This window comes from Micropterus dolomieu, linkage group LG20, assembly GCF_021292245.1.
Source record: "Micropterus dolomieu isolate WLL.071019.BEF.003 ecotype Adirondacks linkage group LG20, ASM2129224v1, whole genome shotgun sequence".
Lineage (NCBI taxonomy): Eukaryota > Metazoa > Chordata > Actinopteri > Centrarchiformes > Centrarchidae > Micropterus > Micropterus dolomieu.
The window spans coordinates 5,865,758-5,886,556 of record NC_060169.1 but is presented as its reverse complement, the minus strand read 5'-3'; the positions used below and the strand labels follow the sequence as shown (position 1 = coordinate 5,886,556).

At 39.2% G+C, this 20,799-nt stretch overlaps 1 long non-coding RNA gene across 3 annotated transcripts in view; it reads left to right on the top strand.

Annotated features, from left to right (window-relative positions):
• Positions 1-20,130, top strand: part of LOC123959104 — a 51,597-nt gene extending 31,467 nt beyond the window's left edge. For 2 of the 3 annotated variants that reach the window (XR_006822219.1, XR_006822218.1), the window contains exons 2-4: positions 14,869-14,974; positions 17,267-17,363; positions 18,056-18,189. This is a non-coding gene — a long non-coding RNA (uncharacterized LOC123959104). Of the gene's footprint in view, positions 1-14,868; positions 14,975-17,266; positions 17,364-18,055; positions 18,190-19,581; positions 19,734-20,013 lie in introns of those variants that run through there. The other variant, XR_006822220.1, reaches the window with a different exon arrangement.
• The last annotated feature ends 669 nt before the right edge of the window (positions 20,131-20,799 follow it).

Sequence of the window (20,799 nt, the reverse complement as noted above, 5' to 3'; positions counted from 1 at the left end):
CTTGAGTAAAAGTGTAAACACCTTCATACAGTCTATAGTAAACACAAACACTGGTGCTCCGAGCTCCCAGTACAGGCAGAGGGAGCAAATCTGACCAGTGGTTGCACAGCTAACTGAGCTAATAACAGCTAGTGTTGCGTTGTTCAAAAAACGTTTCGTTCATTTGACCTAATCTTATGTATGACTCAGGAGGAACGAGTAGTCTGAGGGAGTATTTCATACATTTTCACACATGCGTGAATAGTCTTGGACTCTTATGCCCCCGGCATACTTGCTTTTTAACAACGCTTTCTAACCACGCTTTTATCCAAAGCGACTTACAATTGCTATACATGTCAGAGGTCGCACGCCTCTGGAGCAACTAGGGGTTAAGTGTCTAGTTCAAATGAACAAAATGACTCAAAAAAAGATTAGTTCATTTTAATTAATGAGACTTGAAGATTGGAGTCTGTCAGAGTCTTTCCCATCACTAATAACAGCAGCTAGGTAGCTGTTAGCGTGGCAATGTTTACTATAGTCCCATCTTTAGTGTAGCTAGCTTTAGTGTAGTTTAGTGTAGCGGGCTAAAATTAGCTAATTACCACGAAACATAAATACAGCTGAGGCTGATGGGACTGTTATTAGTTTTGCTGGTATTTTGTGATAGGCCTGAATTAAAGCATGGGACAAATTTAAATTTTTACTTAAAGGCGTTAGATGAACAGTCAGTTATTACAGTGTGAACATGAATACAAAATCATGAATATTTATCAAGTTTAATGGAAAACAATCCAATAGTTACACATTTTACTCAAAGCCAAGCTGCTAGTGTGGCTAAAAACTGTCAGTATCATACTGAATTATGGGAATTTACAGTAACCTTCACATTTGGGAGTGTAGAGAAACAGATTTCATTGTGGGTAAACTTAATTACAGAAAAACTTGTTCTCTGACAAGCATAACAACCTTAATGGCCTTTTACATTGATGTTGACAAATAGCTGTTGCTGTTTGTACAATAACACTTGTGGCAGAGAATTACAACGTGGTTCTTGAGAAACTTGCTTTAAACAGAGGGCGGGATGGGCCAGCAGCTGGGCTCTGAAGATACTGTGATCACACAGATACCACACTTCTTACTCCTGCATGTTAAAAGTTTGGTGGCGGGCGGGGTTGTGTGAAAAATGACAACTGAATCAAAGTGCTGGTTATCAAAATTTTACAAAATTACAATTTTACTTTCAAATTTCAATCTATTGTTCAACATTTCCATAATATTCTGTTTTCATCATGATTAACATTCTTCATTGTTGTCTTTCTAAATGTTGTTTGTTTTCTGTTTATCCTGTTTGTGTTCATGCATGGAAAGAATAAATTTGAATGAGGGAAGTTTTAATTAAATTTTTTCATTTCAACATTACCTCAGTAACCTAACCAGGGGAAAATTGCAGAATTAGTAGTTCACTGTGGCGCAAACACATGGCAACCATACACTTCCCATAATGTGTTACATCACCTGTAAATGCAGGACCTCCAAGCACATCTGGTACCTACACCGGCCCCGGATTGTGTTTTGATTTATTGATAGGTCTGTCATGAAGATAACCTTGTCATCCTAATGGCAATCAGTTCAAGGCCTTTGTGATAATTATGACAGCCATGATGGCTGTGACAGTTAACCTGAATGGTAGTACCTTTCCCTGTTGAGCTTTCTGAGTGGCTGAGCTCTTCTTTCATGTGGATCTCAGATAGAAGGGGAGCCTTAACTTCATCTCTACAGACAGTCAGGTGTTGGCCGCAGGCCACATCTAAGTTTCTCCCTCTATCATCCTGCTCCTTCACCAAGTTTAGTCCTGAGGATTATTTTGTCTCATTATATTGTTGGACAATGCATTGGGACAGATAAGTGATGTTAATCATTAAATCTGTATTAATTAATATTTATTTAGGGTTACTTGGGCAGCAGAACAAGCTGTAACCACAATGCTGATATTTTGGCACCTAATAAGGTGTTAACAGTGATCCATTATCACATCCAACAGATATGGAGCAACATTACAATTTGGCGTAGTGTTTGTGGACACCTGTCTATTATTGACTCTTTTAGGTGTGTTTTTGACTTAGAGGATATACCTGGCACTTAAACGGCTAAATGCTCCACTTGCTAACTTTGTCTGTCTGACTGTAGGTGCTGAGCAGGTAGCATACCATTTATCAGAGCTGACTGAACTTAAACAGTAAGGGAATGGCTGTAATACCAAAATGAAGAGCTGAAAGATGTGACACTGTAGATGTTAGGGGAAATGTGTAGTCTGGATTTAGACTATTTTAAACGCCGTCCAGTGGTCTGAATGGCATTTCTTTGAATGTATAAAACAATTAATAGTGTAAATAATTTAAGGACCAGAGAAACCTTGCAGCTTCAGCTCTTAATTAAAATCTACATTTTGCTTGGCCCACTGAGGCCCCGCAAGCTCAATTAATTAGCACAGAATAATAGTTAAGCATATTGAGTTTTTTGTTTATCTTGAGCACACCAGAGAGAATAAGGACACTATAACATATTTCTGGTGATTAGCCTACAGTGTCTCATCTATCATCTCATCCATGTCCAGCACTGATAAAAACCTGTGACTTATTCTCACCATCTCCTGCTGTCAAATGTGCATCGTCTCTCAAGCTGCCGTGGTGGTGTGCAGTTCATTTCTCATGTTCCCCTTCATCTTGTCAAACCTCTCCCCTGAGACAGAATCCATTCGCATGTGTTGGGCATGATGAGCTATACATCTTGCTTCTTCACCATGCAGTCTCACCAAGGTTAAATGAATGGAGTATGTAGTCAAAGTGACGGTACTTTGATCCTTCATGGCTTGAACCAACGTGAGATAGCTGACTGTACTGTATATGATAAAATAATGGCATATTTAAGAAATAGCTGAGTGCTGAGATTGAAAGTGACATTTTTGTATTAGTATGGTAAGGATGTTACAACTTTTGTTCACCTTAACTTTTGGCATTAAATAAATGACCTGTTTTGAGAAGAAGGATACTGAGCTGTAGCTTCAGTAGAAAATCTGTGTTGTGTTCAGAGAGAAACACAACAATTTCTGCACGCACAGTGAGGTGCAGACCAGTGTGAGCTTCAGTACAAGTCCTTAAAAAAAAAAGTAAACTCTTCTCTATTCATGAAAGATTTTCACCTATCTTTGCTGTCATCAGGGTGTTGTCTGAGGTTGTTTTCTTACGGCAATGTCATGACTTAAGACTCCACTTAAGAATATTCATAAGACGTCCAACTTCCTTTTGAATTAACTTGAACCTTATGACTAGGAGTAGGATTGATGCGCTTTCCAAACTCAAGACTATTGTCTGGATCAGCAGTTATTTCAGAGTAAATTTGTGTATCCAAAGTATAGGCTCACTGGAAGGTCAGCAGTTCTTGTTCTGAAGTGGTTCTGAATAATTTACTCTCAAAATAATCTGTACAACATCTACACTGTTACCAGATTCTACGTATCACCTGAGAGCTTTGTTTTGTCCTCACCTGGGGCCACAAGCTCTGGGGAGCAAATTAGAGGAAACCACAAGAGTTTCCTTTGCAGGTTGTGTGGGCTCACCTTGAGGGACAGAATGATGAGCAAGGCATTGACCTGTGGCTCATTCGCACTGAATGGGCCTGATTGAGGTGGTTTGGGCATCTGAGCATGCCTCCTGGACCGTATCCCTGAGGTATTCCAGGCTACTGGTAGGATACCCTGGGGCAGAACCAAAACACACTGGGATTATGTAAATTTTAATGTAATTTGGGAATGCCTCAGGATCCCCCAGGAGAATTTGGAGGTTGTGACTTCAATAAAGGAAATCTGAGGTACTTGGCTGAACCTGCCGCCACCATTATCTTGTGAAAAATCCCATCAGAGAGAAAGTGTGATGGAGATAAAAAGGGAAGAAAGGGATGGGTGAAATAAGAGCTTATATTGATACCCTTTGTATTATTTTATTAAGTGTCCACTACTCAATTAAATTAAGTGGCACTTGCTATTTTCAGTTTTAATGTGGGCAGTGAACATTAAAAAGCAATTGAAAATGCAGGGATTTCACATTCATCCATACGGCCTAGATATCAGCGGGAGAAAAAGTTAAAATGCATGTTATCTGAACTTACACAAGGCCTTTGTTTGACAGTACTCGACAGGATTTTGTATAATCTCATGCCTGTGGCTTTGCCTAAAGGTGCAGCAGACAGGGCTGATAACTTCAGACCAACTGAGGCCATAGAGCTGCCAAGATTGTCTTATACCCCCAACTTCACTTCAGCAGAAAATGGTGACGAGCATCAGTTCTGTGACCTTCTGTGACCAACAAGGTAATATACCAGTGTATTATTAGTAGGGGACTTATGTAGATATTTGACATTACCACAGTCTGAGACACCGTAGATCACGATTTCCTCTGAGAGTCTGCAAACTCCTGGAAAAGCTTTATTAAAAGGAATGATTTATCTAATCTGGAGTGAGGAGCGATGATGTGTGAAACCATGAGAGATGATTAAACCTCTCTAGTGTCAGGGAGATGGTCCCTGTCACATCCTGCTCCTTGTGAGAATTTAAGACCCCGCTGCCGTGACATGTCGTCCTCTAAACTCAGCACTGTTCACCCATTTTCTTTTATTCCTCACTTTGTTCTTTAATCCCCAGTTGATGTGGTGGAAACACAGATCCATGAAATTAATTGCTGTAACGATTCACCTCGCAGTGGGTGAAAGTGCCAGTTCGAGTAACTTTTCACAGAACTTTATTATATCCAGTGATGCCGAATGGATTTTTTACTTACTGAGGTCAGAAATTAGTTGGTCTGTTATTATTTTGCTTGTGGTGTCCCGCAGGGGTCAGTATTGGGCCCCAAATTATTTAATTTATATATTGATGATATTTTCAATGTTTCTCTATTGGTTAAATGTGTATTGTACGCTGATGATACAAATATTTTCTATAGTAACGATAGTTTGGAGCGACTGATCAGCGTTATAAACAAAGAACTAAGTAAATTTAAAAAATGGATGGAAAGTAACAAATTATCCTTAAACCTAGATAAATCCAAAGTGATGTTTTTTGGAAAGTATCAAGCTGATTCGTAGAAACTGGTTGACATAGACGGAGTACACATTGAAAATGTTCAGGAAATAAACTTTTTAGGTGTAACAATAGACAACAAGCTAAGTTGGAATGCCCACATCAGACATATAACAACAAAAGTCTCCAAAAGCCTTGCCATAATAAGTAGAGTTAAGCATATCCTTGATATCAATGCACTCCATACCCCGTATTGTGCTTTAATACAGCCATATCTAACCTACTGTGTAGAGGTATGGGGCAATAATTACAAAAATGTAATACAGTCACTTTTTTTGCTACAGAAAAGAGCTATACGAATTATACACAACGCCGCCTATTTTGAACACACAAATCCTCTCTTTCTCAAATCAAAGCTATTAAAAATGCAGGATCTTGTAAAAATTTATAATGCACAGTTCATGTTCAAAGCGTATCACTATTTATTACCTGTGAACATTCAAAATATGTTTTCTCATAAGGAGCAGTCGTACAGTTTGAGAGGTTTTGGAAACTTTGCGGTACCAATGGCGAGTTCCACCAGGAGGAGTTATTCTATGTCTGTTTGTGGGGTTACTTTGTGGAATAATCTGGGGCTTGAATTAAAGCAGTGTCAAGGCATTCACAATTTCAAACGTCTTTACAAACGAAAGGTCTGGTTCCATTACAATGACAATGAGGTTTGATTGTATTCATGTTGTGCAGATTGTTGGATTAGTTGTCATTTATTTACCCTTGTGGTATTTCGTCTACCATTGTTGGTAGTTGTTCGTCACTATGTACTTTTGTGGTATTCCATCTACCATTGTTGGTATTTGATTATCATTGTTATGTACCCTTATGGTATTTCGTCTACCATTGTTGGTATTTGATTATCATTGTTATGTACCCTTATGGTATTTCGTCTACCATTGTTGGTATTTGATAAGCATTGTTACCTGTGGAAATATTTGTATATTATTAGCATGTATGGTATGAATGTGTGGTTTTGACTTGTGCATCCACTGTTTCTAAATGAGGTATTATTATTATTATTATTATTATTATTATTATTATTATTTTTTATTATTAAATTTTTTTTTTGAGATTATTGATGAAGGAAGCAGCTATTTTTTTGTATGTATAAATTCTTTGATAGACTGGGGTGGGGTTTAATAAGTTTTACTTCTTCCCACTCCATTTCAAGCATAAGTGTATAAGTTATTATTATTGTGTATCTTTTCTGTTGTCACACTATTTTGCTTGAAATAAATAAATAAATAAATTATACCAATTTAATATGCACTTTGTCAAATTCAAGCCGGGGAGGCAGTAAACAAAAATGCATGTGTGGCAGCTGAGCAGATTGAAAAGACTTAAAGGACAGCCAACCTATGCACTATAATGGTGTGTAGTCATGCAGATAGTTTTGGGGTTTTATACTAAAAACATCCTAAATGGCCTGATGCACAAGGCCAATATACACAGGTCCTATTCAGGCCTCACTGCCATTGGAGCTACTTTCTATTGAGGAAATAGTCCATTCAGAAACGGTAACATTGGCATCTGTGACTCATCCAGAGATCCATAAACCTCGTTATTTTCACCTCCATTGTATTGGGGATGAGGCATGTCAGATCCCACTAAAGATGTAAGATGGATTTATTTATTTATATTTTGTATTGTGAGATGATTGACATAAAACATGATGTGTTTTCATATGTTGAGAAGGTTATTACATCATGTCTGGGAAATTCTTCTTCAGATTTTGCTTTTATCAGCCATTTCGATGATAGTAAAACTTGAGAACTAGCAAGAGATAGCAAGTATCCAACGGAAAAAATCGCACCCACTCCCTTCAGGCCTCCCTCCAAAGCCACTCCCCCACTACACATTTTCATACACAATGAGAGCATTTGCCGAGTGCGCTCAGGTAGGAAGACGGGCAGGTAGGCCAGCCAATCATTTAATTTGGTGCTTATTACAGTCCTCCGACAGTCACAGATACAGGATTTTTGTTTTTTTTTCTCAGAACATTTAATTTATTTATTGCTGTCGCAATGTAAAGAGAATTTTAACAAATATGACAAAGTGCTTCTGAAATATATTTCCTTCCCCCAGCTTTAACATTACATGTAGGGGCTTTTTCAGTTTACTCAGGTTACTCTCATTTAACTTCCATGCTCTGTTTTTATAAATCTTGCCAAAACACAAAGCTCCTCATTAAACAATTACCTCCTTAGGTAACTATACATTGGTTACTGTCACTTACAAACCCTCCACAACCCTCAGATCATCAGACCCTGGTCTCTTAACTGTGGGCCCATTCTATGGAACAAATTGCTTAATGATAACTTTGTCTTCTTTAAAAGCAAGCATAAGACCTGCCTGCTCTCTCAACTATGGCTAGCCATCTTTCTGTTTTCTCTATCTCCCTCGCTCTCTGTCGCACTCTCTCTTTGGTATGTGTAGGTGGGTGTGTTGGTGGGTGGGCAGGGGATGATCTTTTTTCTTTTGTATGTATTTAAATATGTGTTAATATTGGGTGTGTGTGTGAAGCACACTGAGCTTACATTGTATGAAAGGTGCTATATAAATAAATTTGACTTGACTGTCCTCAAAAAGACAGATCACAGAAAACAGAAACAATGCTTTTAAGGAACACCTTTTACAGTAGCGATATCTGCCTACCACAGTCGCCAGGAGCAGGATTCACACCAGGACCCTTGTCATCTTTCTGTAAGAGAAAATCCTTTCTGTCATACAGAAACATGTGAATGCAAAATACGTGCGAGTCTCGGCGAGTGTGTGCATAATGAGGGTGGGATGCTGATCGCAGCATGAAGAAAGCAGGATCTCTGTGTATAAATAATACAGCCCAGTGAGATTTTCATTTTCTCCCTGATTGACTCTGAATTGGAAAAGCATCCTCTGGACACTAATGGCAAAGGAGTGACATCACACTGAAAGGCAGAGAGCACAGTGTGAAGATATATCAAACGGATCCATTTAGCCATCCATTTTCTAAACTGCTCATACTGTTCAGGGTTGTAGGGGGCTGGAGTCTATCACCGCATGCATTGAGCAAGAAGTGGAATATTCCCTGGGCAGGTCGACAGTCTATCACAGGGGGTAACATAAGAAGACGGAAAAAAAATTTGTGTGACTTGTTTCGTGCATGTCAGGTGTTGGAAGGTTTTTCTACAGGTTTGTTTCAGATTGTTTGGAATTCTGGACCCGTGAAGACCTCTAGTACACACATCCAAACCACAGATGACAGGAACATATTTTACAGGAAACACTGGTCAAAACTTTCACTTTAATGCTGAAAGATTTTAGCAAATCGTAAACAAACCAGACCTGCAGGAGAAGAGGAAGAGGGGACAACTGAACTTGAGTTGATACTCCTCTTTAACTTGTCAGTACACGTACATGCATGTGGTCTGTCCTTTGGCTGTAGCATTTTGCCGCCATAACATACTTTTGACAATGCATTTTTCATGTTGTTGTCATAATTTTGAAGGCCATTACATAGTTTATATGTTTACTCTTTAGAATTATATATATTTTGTATATCCTGTCAATGTCAGAAAAGTTTATATTTATATAGGTGTATGTTTATTGTCAAGCACCAAGTCACCAAAGCACTTTAAGTTATGTTGATTTTTGGTACAACTAATTTCTGAATGGGTAAGATATTTTTCTTAGTGGGTAGGCAATGGAGACCTAATTTCATAAAACAAATTAGTACATTTTGGAAAATGTCTCGTATTGCTTTATAGAGAATTGGTGGTTAAAATCAGAATAGAGGAAAATGTTTTTAGCATTATCTCACTGATATGCATCTAATTCAGTGTGAACATTATAAACAAGCAATTTTTGAAATGTTTTGGCAGAAATGTATCTGCAGGATACGAGATGTCTCACATTTAGAGAATCCCTCCTGTAAATTTGACGTTATAGTAACACTGGAATAATTATCACTGAAACCAAATACTATTATCTGCGGATCAAAAGGATGTGAATATCTTAGTAGACATGTTCTAAAACAAATATACTTCAGATTGTATCACACTGAATTTAATTAAAGAACATGCAGTTCTCATTGACGAGGATATACAGTACTGTGCTTTTGAGTGGTGAGATATGAGGTATATCCGAGGTTGCAAAGACCCTTGGCCTCATAGGAAAATCCAGTGTAACCCATTAATTTTAGTTTCCCATGTGTCGGAGCTGTTGGCTGTTTGGTGGCAGAGCTCTGTGTGTGTTATTAAAAGCTGTGCAGTCTCTCTTTGTCAGAACATACTGGGCCGTGGAGAGAGTCAGAGGAGTGAAACCAGCAGGATCACAGCCTCTGGTCTTTACAAACAACAAGTTACACTTACTGACTATGCTTTCTTGGCAGAAAAACTTAACATTTTGAACTAATTTAATTCAACAGCAGTAGCTTTATCACTGTACACTACCAGACTGTGACATTTTGGCAACAACTTCCATTTCATAGTCTTTGCTATTTTACACTGCACTAAAGCTCCTAGGCTTTGCGCGCACACACAAACAATACTGGGCATGCAAAAAACCACACACAACACTGTTTTAATTAAATTCTGCCCAAAGACAAGATAATGGGCCTCATATTCTTTCTAGAATGTATTCATGACTGAATAAGTAAATTACAAAACTAATAACTGTTATATAATAACTGTTGATGTGGGTTGATGTCATTGAAGGTGAAAATGTTTTCCATGTACTGGTACCTGATGGTAGGTGGGCTTTTATGCTGACTTATTTTTGAGTATCCAATGTCCAATAAATGTTTGGTTTTAGCTAACTTTCTCCTCTTTCTCAAGAGGAGCTCTGCCGTAATATATATTTTTATCAAAAATTTCAATTTGCTCACGTAAAGAAGTGTCATCAAGCTTCTACCTGATTTCCTGCATGGAATACCAGCCCGACATTCTCCAAATGCTCAGTTTTCGGTTTAGTGGTTTCATATTTAATTTTAGATACAACCCAGTGTGCTATCCATTCCTAGTTACAAATATAAGCTGCAGCAAATGGCCTCCCATAAATATATAACAGCCTGTACACCAAGCTTGGCCATATTTTTCATTGGCGAATTGGCAGTCTCATTGTTTTTAGTCGGTGGTAACATATGTACCTCTCACTTTCTGGTTGGTAATGATCTTGAACTTTTCAGCAAAATTGCGTCATTAAACTGTGAGATATTTATCAAGAGTGCCTCTGTGGAGAGGAGAGAACTTTTCAGTGTGAGGCAAAGTAAACCATTTGCCAACTCCTGTTTGTCTAGTCCAATGGAGTTCTTAGGATTCAGGGACCTCAGATGTTCAGAAAAACAGCACTGAGGGTACGAGTAGGTCATAGATTCAGAGGACGGGGGCTAAAGTAAAAGGTGTGAAAGGTTAAGAGATCATTAATGCCTGCATGTGTCCTGGATTAGAAAGCATTGATCTCAGATGAACATGTTGGCTTTGGCTGTCTCTATTACTCTTCTCTTGCTGCTAAGGGGGTTTGGACATTTCACCTCCAATTTCCTATTAAACACTAGCAGACTAATCATTCTTTCCCTTGCTTTTATATCTTGTGTTTTGATCGAAGCCAACCATTAGACCAGGCTTCTTTGTTTCTTTGTTCTTTTTCTCAACAGCACAGCAGGGCAGTTTGTTGTCCCAGTCACTTATCATTTATCTCTGTTGTCCATGTCAAATATACTATTGTCTTTGAAAGGCCTCATTGCGCCAGTGTACAGAAGCTGCAATTGACATTGGGTGAGCTGTGTCTTATGAGTCCCACACAGCAATGCATCCTGGATGCAATTTTTTGGGGTTGATGCTAGGTTGAAGGTACAAATAACAGATGCACATCATTCATTCTGCATTTGTTGTTAATAGATGCACGTTACACTACCCATAAGCCATGAGCATACAGCTAATGTTTATGTTTTCTGCGTACACTAAGATGAGGCTCAGACTGATTACAGGTGTAAGGTTAATAGGCCAAGACTTAAAAGCTGATTTGAAACCCCCCATCACCAGTGTACCTGAGCAAATACAAAGTCCTAGCATGCTCGTGTATTCAAAATGTAACTAAGGGGTTTAAACATTCATCGTATTGTCCTTTAATAGCTGGCACATTACTGTGTAAATATATAATAACCAGATCCATGATGGTGACACTGGTTGTTGCACCCTGATTACTAATTTTTTTGCTATTGTAGTTGAATTGTATGGTTTGTGTGAAAGAGAGATGTGTCTGTGGGGGGGGAAAAAAAGTATTGTGGAAAGTGAAAAAACATTTACTAAAATGTTTTTTTTTTGGGGTTCTTGACAGTTTTGTTTGTTCAAAGGTTTGGCATATTTAGTTAAATCCTTAATCATTATGCCATTCAATGTATCTACATTCTGTAATTGTCTCTACAGTATATAGTAGTCATTGTTTCTCCCGCAGTTACCTCGAGGTATTCAGATTTCACAGAGAACAAATTTTAGGTGATGCCTATGTTAAAAGCTGGGAACATTTATGCATTTCACATCCAGCCTTCGATCAATTCGGCAGCATTTGATCACAACGTCAGTAATGTCCCATGACTTTAGTCTGTATTTTAAACAATGTTACATAATAAATACTCAACAAAAAAAAAACATGTTATAAAAACTAAAACCTTTCACAACCTCCCACATGAGCTTCCACATAAACGCACGCACGCGCGCGCGCGAGCGCAAGCAGTGGCAACAACAGAAAAGCATCCCAAACTGCAGGTCCCACACAATGACCTACACAAGTATACTTGCCATTTAAATATATGAAGTCAGACCTTCATTCCTCAGAGCAGATAGTGTTCTCAGCCAGTAAACATGAAGAAATGTGATAATACCTCCCCTTAAAGGAAAGTTCATGCTCTTTGCCCAAAGTCGGGCAGACTCCCTCCACCACTGTCAGACAGAAAGATGCCCACTTGTTTAATTATGCAAAGCTTGGCACTGAAGCAGAAAGCTGTGACACCATCCAGGGCTGTGCTGCCCTCTCTCCACCCGAATCCTCCCTCCTGGTGATGACCGAAATGTCAGCATTGTATCCGGTGGAGAGTCATATCGCGTGACCTGCACACACAGTCGCACACAGACACCTTTCTTCCCCCATCATGAATATGGATGTTTGTTTCCAGATATCCCACGAATGGGGTGGATTTGTTTTCTGCTCTCAATCCTATGTGTGTTCAGCGAAGACTTGTTGATGCACATGCCATGCTCAGTTCTTCCTAAGACCTTGTTTCTTTCCCACTTCAGGAGAGGGGTGTGTATATATATATATATATATATATATATATATATGAACATGGAATAACTGATTGTTTCTGATCGGCGTGACCACTGACTGAACAGATACGGCACCAGGATTAACCAAGCCTGGCTGTTAGCCTGGTCTGGAGCAGGCTAGCTGCACAGAATAAATCGCCATGGTAACTTTTGTGCTACTGCTTTCGTGAAACAGAGTCGTGGCTTAATTCAGCCAGGATAACTGGAAAATCCCGGCTTAATCCGCTATCTTGGTTTTGAGAAACCACACAGGCAAGCAGGGTGACTGACCCAAAACACAGAACAGACATGACCAGACCAAATGCATAAACACAACTGAATGACATACCAAGATTCATAACCAGCACAGACAGACAAAGACAAGCACTAAGTTACAGAAACCACAGACAGAGCAGACTAGGATAACTAAAAAAGAACAAACTAAAACTCGAGGAAATTGTTATGGGTATTTTTAATTTTTTTCTACATCTATAGACTCAAAGATAATTTATACACCTTTAAAAATAATTAACTGCATTAAATGAGCAGAGTAATTACATCACAATTAGAAAATAACTTTTTTTTTTTTTACTTTCTCGAGTAATTTCCCCTATACCTGGGTTAATTAACCGCACTGCGCTTATGTAGCAGCATTACCCTCCTAAATAGACAATACATTCTTCATGGTACACAGTGCAATAATTGTAATATCATATGACCGTGTTTTATTTTGAACCCTTTACATTTACAGACATTTACATTTAGCTGACACTTTTATCCAAAGCGACTTACAATTGCCATACATGTCAGAGGTCGCACGCCTCTGGAGCAACTAGGGGTTAAGTGTCTTGCTCAGAGACACATTGGTGGATAGGTCACAGTGGGGGATTGAACCCGGGTCTCTCGCACAAAAGGCATATAGTCTTATCCATTGTGCCATCGCCACCCCTTATTTTAAAACAAAAAGTAGAGCAGAAAGTCTCTTTCATGTTGTCAAAGTTTGGGTGGGTAATGTTGGATCACAATAAACATGTTTTATATTAATCCCAGAATAGTTTCTGGGCAACTTCTGTGGCTTTTATCTTGATTCAATGTGAGAAAGTATCCTAATTGGTATTGATTTTTGAAACTTTCCATCTTACCAACTCCTACCCTCCTCTTTTTTCTGTCTTCCTCCTTTTTAATCATTACTTTAAATGTTATTTAGTTAGAAGATACGATGGGTAGTATGAATTACAGAACAAAGATCAAAAATGAAATTTTAAAATGTATGCTTGTGTTTGTAGAGCAGGTTGGTGTGTCTGTGTGTTTAGAGCAGGTTGAGTATGTGTGTTGACTGATGGCGCTTTCACAGACACAGAAAGGTGTTTGTGTTGAAGCTGACCAGAAAGGCCTGGCTCTTCAAGATGAAGGCTGCTCACCACAAGGGCTGTTAAACTGCACAAGAAAGAAGGTGGGAAGTTTCAGTGATACCTGATTGCCAAGGTGTGACTTAGGAAACTGAGAGCAGCTGTATGAACTGGTGATGGTAGGAAATATGGATTGTTGTATTTTTAAAGTAAGAGACTTGAATGAAATTACTTTTTCATCTGTCCACAAATACAGTGTGGTATTACTGTCTGCAGGCATTTTTTGCAGAAGTCTAACAATGCACTGATGCTGCATCTGCACTGCTAGAAATTAAAGAACGTTACGAATTGACAGCAACATCATTTAAAATAGTTTTTTCCATTACCTTTATCATCTCATTAAAGTGCCCCAAGTTTTCCACCATTTGATGAGAGGAAAAACTTTTTCTGATATACTGCCATTGCCATTTCCATTCAGGTTTTATAATTGGTAGCATTAGGCTCGTTTGTTTTATTAATGTACAGGATAATGCTTTGAAATAGGCACCCAATCAGCTGCTGCAGTATGATGCTAATGGCTGCCACGTGCGTTTGTACAAGATGCCGAAGGATGTGACAAAGCATTGGTATTTGACACTGTAGAATTGAGAATGGGCTGGTTATCCATAATGTAAAGATTGTAAAGATAACAAACTTTATATGTGGGTGCTCTGGCACCCCATAAAGCATTATCACAACAAAATAGAGTGTCTATCTTTAGTCCATGCTTCTCTGTCAGTGCTGTTGCAGGGTATGACGAGGGATTCAGCCCCCAGAGGGGGCTGTGGTGGTTATTCAATGAGAGCCAGGGGCGGGAACTGAAATGGCTCAAATCTCAACCACATGCTAAAAGAGACTCAAAACCAGAGAACAAGAAGTCACCAACACTGTGGGGTGACGTGCAGCAGTGGTGTAAAGAAAAATTGTGTGGCTTTGTGCCACAGAAGATTTTGTGGTTAGGAAATCCTTTAATGTGTATGTGTAGAATTTTCTGCATGCTCTGTCTTCAGTAGTCTCTCCTGCAGTGTCTGATAATAAAGCCAAAGGTCAGTAAATGTCAAATGCTGTGGTCTCCCCCTCCTCTTTTTTCACTCAGATCCTCCTCCCCTGCAGTGACCTCTGAAGGTTTCATGCTGACTGAAGTCAAGCAATGATCACGCCACATCCAACCAGTGCTGCACCGTGGGAGTGTAAAACATACTGTGAGTAAATACATTTATTCACACATACATGTGACTCACAGTGGGAGAAAACACCAAGCAGTAATATTGTCTTAGCTTATATCACTTCACTGGAGCAGTAGCTTACATGTGTCCAGCTCCACCCAGGTTCATCAGTATTGCCTTAATTAAGATTGTCTGCCTCTGGTCACAAAATCAAGCTTCAAAATGCCTCTTCATAAACGCGTATGTGATGCCTTAGACACTATGTCATGTTTATAGCTACATTAGCAGTGTACGGCTCAAGGTGCAGTCGTCAGTGTCATTTTAGACTAGACTTACACTTTAAACTATTGAATAGATTACCATCAAATTTGGTACAGAATGATCATCCAGGAGGATGAATCCTAATGACTGTTTGTTTCAGGGCTGAATTGAGCCATTTTAGTGCCCTAGGCAAGATTAGTGAAAAGTAAAAATATGGACAGCGAACATCAGGCACCAAAACAGTTTGTTGTTGTATAAATTAAAATTATTTCAGGGAATATTTTTGGCTTCAACGACATGTACTGAATGGGTGCTATGTGTAATAGTCTTTATCTAGGAATAACAGCAATTATTAATAAAGTAGTAACAAGTCTAATAGTCTAACAGTCAGATTCACTCTAAAACCATTTGCAAAAAAGTACAAATTAAAGAATAGAAATGGCATGTAAAACTAAAATATTCCATCTCTGTTACATACCCTTAAAATCTGACACGTCTGGACTTCTTTGCTGCTTTGGAAATATTTCTCTCTCCCAACAAATTAATTATGGCCACCAACCTGTTCAGGACTTCACACCACCTCTTCCTTTCAGCCTCTAGAAGTGCCACTTCTACTTCTATCTATTGTTTGGCCCTTTTCAAGATAAGTCTCTAGTTCCTTCCACAACATCATGTGCTGTTCTTACTGGTTTTGAATATTTCACTGCAATTTTTCCATCAATTAATAGTTTGTGTTTTCTGTGAGAACAGCTTGCAGCAGAAGCAGGAAAGAATATTCTATTTAACTATTGTCTTTCTTGGAATATGCCACCCAGCTTCCCTTGATTTTCTCTACATTCACAAATTTTCTGCAAAAGTAGTGGTGGTGGCTACTTCTCCTGTCTTTTGGAAATGTTAAGTCTGATTTTACCCGAAATGGCATTCTGCTAACTAACTCTGCCTTGCTGGACTAGAACTTTAGGAAATGTTCTAGTTGATGAGGTGTCTGCAGACTGTAGAGTATGAGCAGTGTGTATTGTGCATGTGTGTCCTTCAGTAACGTTCAAGTTGTCTGAGATGCATTTTCACGGCCACATGCTGTCAGCTGCAGGTCTCAAATCTGATCCAGAAAAAGTTTGACGTCACACCCAAAGTTTGGTACTGGCTGTCAGAGAGATAAAACAGCTGGTGACAATGATGCTGGTGCTGAGCTACTACGACGTGTCAAAATCCGTCACAGCATAGAGTGGCTCCATGCAGCCTATTGCTTTTGCATGGAGGGCATCCCCCCCCCACGGAGTTGAGCTATACGCAGATGGATAAGGAATTTCTCAGCATAGTGTTTGCTTGCCAGCGTTTCCATCATTATCTGTATGGATGAGATAGTATCACAGCATTGACAGATCACAAGCCCCTCATAGCGATCTTAATGCTCCCAAGCGCTTGCAGAGCATGCTACTGGCTCTCCAGAATCATAACCTGCGAGTTATCTATAAAACAGGACAGGAAATGTTTGTCAGTGACACATTAAGCAGCGCTGTCATTTCCAAAGCCCATCCTGGCCCTATACACGCAGAGCACACGGTTTGCAGTATCGTGGACGAACAGCTGCCGATTGAGCACATCAGTATTGCTGATTATTTTAATGTCACATACAGGAGACAGTTACAGATTCAACAACACACAGACAATGACCGTCAGTTATAATCAATGAAGGCTACCATCCTGAAGCGTTGACCCGATTAACAACGATGACATGGAGGTTGCAGTCAGAGAGTACTGGCCCATCAAAGAGGAGCTGAGTGTTCAGGATGAATTCAGAGGACAAAGAGAGGTGATCCCAAAGTCATTAAGTCTGGAGATGCTTGCCGGACAACAAGGTCATTTGTTAAGTCACAGTTTGTGATTACAAGATGAAAAAGGAGATGTGTTACAGGTGGTATTCCAGTGCCACCTGTTGTTGTTCAGTCGTAGATCACCATTTCCCTCTGTGTTTACTCGCCTGTACCAGCAACAATCAGTAAAACCTGATGATCTGACTCTTTGTATTTATTTTATTATTTATTTATTTGTATTTTCTCTCTTCAGGGTGACCAGCGCTCCCAGCACAGGGCGGTGCCCTAGGCGCCTGTCTAAATGGCCTATATCTTTAGCTGGCCCTGGTTGGTTTCATCCAACACTGCCAGTAGGTTCAAATTTCCACTTGTCCATTGCTCCAGCACACAAATTATATTTCTTAAACTAATGACGTCATTCCTGTCACCCTTTGAAATTATGCTAACATAGCTAATCATGATAAATACATACTGAAATGTTATTACAAATCATATACATTTGTAAAAACCATCTTAATATGAACTGGCTTCCATTGGATGTTTGCTGAAATCATAGGACTTTAGCTGACTTGTAATTATAGGTTTACATGTAAGTTACATAAAGGGAAAGTTCAGAGGCTCATCAAAAACGTTATTATTCATCCTCCGTGGACCATACTACAAATTTGTACAAGTTTATTAAATAGTATAAACCCCTTGATATAAACCATCTAATTTTTGAGGTGGTCCTAATTTTCTATATTTATTTATTTTTGTTTAATTTCATAATCTGATTTCGCCATTCTTGGGTGTGTGTGTCAAATAACTGAATCAGTATCGGTGTGGGTTAGAACATCAGACTTAATGTTAGTATTTTAAATAATTGTCAAACTACATGTTTAAGTTGCATGAGCCACTTAATTTGTAGAATATCTATGTAACATGTCTATGTAATATAATATCTATGATGTATTAGCCCAGTTTCTGTAACTGTGACAACCATGTAGATATGATAGAGGACTGGAATTTAGCCTGAAAGCTACAGAGGGTTTGTTCCCTGTAGGTCAACCTGCGAGGGACTCTGCAGCGCTCTTCACACTTCTTCCTGCTGGGCAGCAGATTGTCTGTAAACCAGGCCACAGCATTTGGCAAGGGGCTGATGGGGAGGCAGCCCCAGATTGTGGTGGGTGTGTGCCGGATGCCAGGAATACCAATAAAGATGGGTAGCTGAACAGTGTGGTGCCGTCTGATGAGTTACAGTGTCGACCTACATGTCTCATTAGGAAGAGAAGAGAGCTGAGAAATGGAAAGAAATACATGCCATGAAGGTGCTTCCTCTGCAGTTTGAATGACTGTACTTGAGCATAAAACAGCACGTCTGGGTTATAATAGAAGAATCTCTAGCCTAGTCATTTAGCTGACACTTATTTTTATCAAAGCGGCTTGCTTTATATTGCTTTATATGTCAGATGTTGCACGCCTCTGTAGAACCTAGGGGTTGAGTGTCTTGCTCAGGGGCACATACGTTGATGCCACTGTGGGAATGGAACCCAGGTCTCCCTCACCAAAGGCATGTGTCTAATCCACTGTGTCATCGCCACCCCGGCCCAATCTCTTTCAAAATGAGCAGACTATTCCTCAGGTTACAGTTTATACAACTACACAGCAAGCACAAATAGGCTTCAAATGTATCATGTGCTTTCTCTACTTTTCCTCCTGATGCAATTTTTATTCGTAAGTCCACCATATCCGAGACACATTTTTAATTAGAAAATTCCTTGCTTATTTCATATAATTGAAATTATCTCAGGGAAATGGATGCCAGCCTTTTCATAATGGAAAGCAGACATTCTTCCTCAGGCTTCCTTTGCATGAGATCCAAAATTTAAGACTGGTGTCTGGAAGCAAGTGCATTGCAACCCCCATCTATCCAGGGTTAATTGACTCTTAGAATCCATTTCCAGTACTCATATTTCTCTGTTGCCTGAGCCGTATCAATATCACTTCATTATTCCAGCAAACAAAACAGCCGTTCCAAACATAACACACCACATAATAATTTCTGAACCCTCGCTGCTGGTAAGAACTCTGTCTAGACTATAGTGTACAGTGAGGTGCCATCAGTTTCCAGAGGGTGTTCTCCATCTGCTCACGCTGATAAAACATTCGAATTTCATTTGTGTTGCAAGTCGAGTCGGAGTCCCATTCTACTCTGCCTGTGTGTGAGTTACAAGAATCACAGACAGGAGCAGGATGTTGGAAACAAAAGCCCAATGGGAGTTTTACCAGTCTGCATTGGCTAACCCACTCATCATATAATTAACTACCTGCATCAAATACACCTCCGAGACACTAGTAAAAAAACAGGCGCTGTGGTAAATATTCTGGAGAATGTGGGCTAATCTTTTGGCAAACAAAAACCACCGTAGCATGACAAAAAGGAAGAGAAATCATTCAGCAACCTAAGCAGTGCTTCTGCGGGATTTCTCAGCTACCATAACATTTTTCTGGAAAGTGTCCATATATAATTGTTCCCACTGAGATCTCCTGGCTCTCCTTTTATGAAAATGTGTCTTTTAATTAAACTAGTTGGTGGGACGCATCGGGCTCAGGGGTCGATGCCTGTGACTATCAATGCTGACCAAGGAACAGAGCTGTGCAACAAGAACGAGGGCGGAACATCGTTTTCAGACCTCTTTTACTCTTTAGACCCACCGGTTATCTTTCAGCCTCACTTACAGGTACGTGTGTGTGTGTGTGTGTGTGTGTGTGTGGAGGGGTGGAGATGGTTGAGTTTGGTGCACAGACGGTGTGGTTCCATTTCTACGGCCCATTGTCCTCCATCAGGCGCAACGGGATGTTATCAGCCTCAGCCAGGCTCAACCCCCAACAATGCTTCATTACCTGTGTGTGTGTGTGTGTGTGTGTGTGTGTGTGTGTGTATTCTCATCCTGCAAACAATGCTTCATTACATGTCTCTCCCAGGGCTCCCTTAACATTTCTTCCTGTCTCATTATCCAGTGAGAGTCGTGTTATCTGTTCCTGTCATATTTACCGAGCAGACCTTTGCCTTCTTGGAAGCACACATGGGCACATGTGCATACACACAGCTGTCATTTGTTAGCAGCCTAATCCTGATATCAGTGCTTGTAATGAATAATTACTTTGTGTTGAATCACATGTACATACTATAGATGTAATATTTAGTCAGTATCAAGTATTGCATTTTAAAGAATCTGGATCAGTGAAAGGACTTTTTTGTCTTATCTATAATAAAAAAGCTAATGTTTAATTACTCCATGTTCATTTAGAGTGCATTAGTATATAACTAATTAAATAAAGTTTTTATGTTCTGTAGTCCTCATTTTAGATAAAAAAATTGCCCAAGAGAAAAAACACTTACACCTAAAGGTTATTTTCTCTAGTTGCGTGCATCTAAATACACTCCAGTAATTAATATGTTATGTTTTGTAAGTGGTAAGTAAAATGCAAGAGTCTTTTACATTAATTTTTTTTATACTTTTGAGACAAGTGACACTTTCTCAGTGTTGAGGTCGTGTTTAAAAAATAATGAAAGCTATATTGAAATTAATGTGTATACACAAGACATTTAATAAACCACCTCCAGCTCCAGTGAGTATTTAATATACCATAGTTGAGCTGACAAAATCTCATGGGAGCAGCAGAAACAATATTTTATTTAAAATGATGAGGTGCGCAAATTCAATAGTAAAGTACATTAATAGACCTCATTTATTTTAGAATAGGAACAGGTAAACTCTTTTCAGTAAGACAAACAAAAGAAAC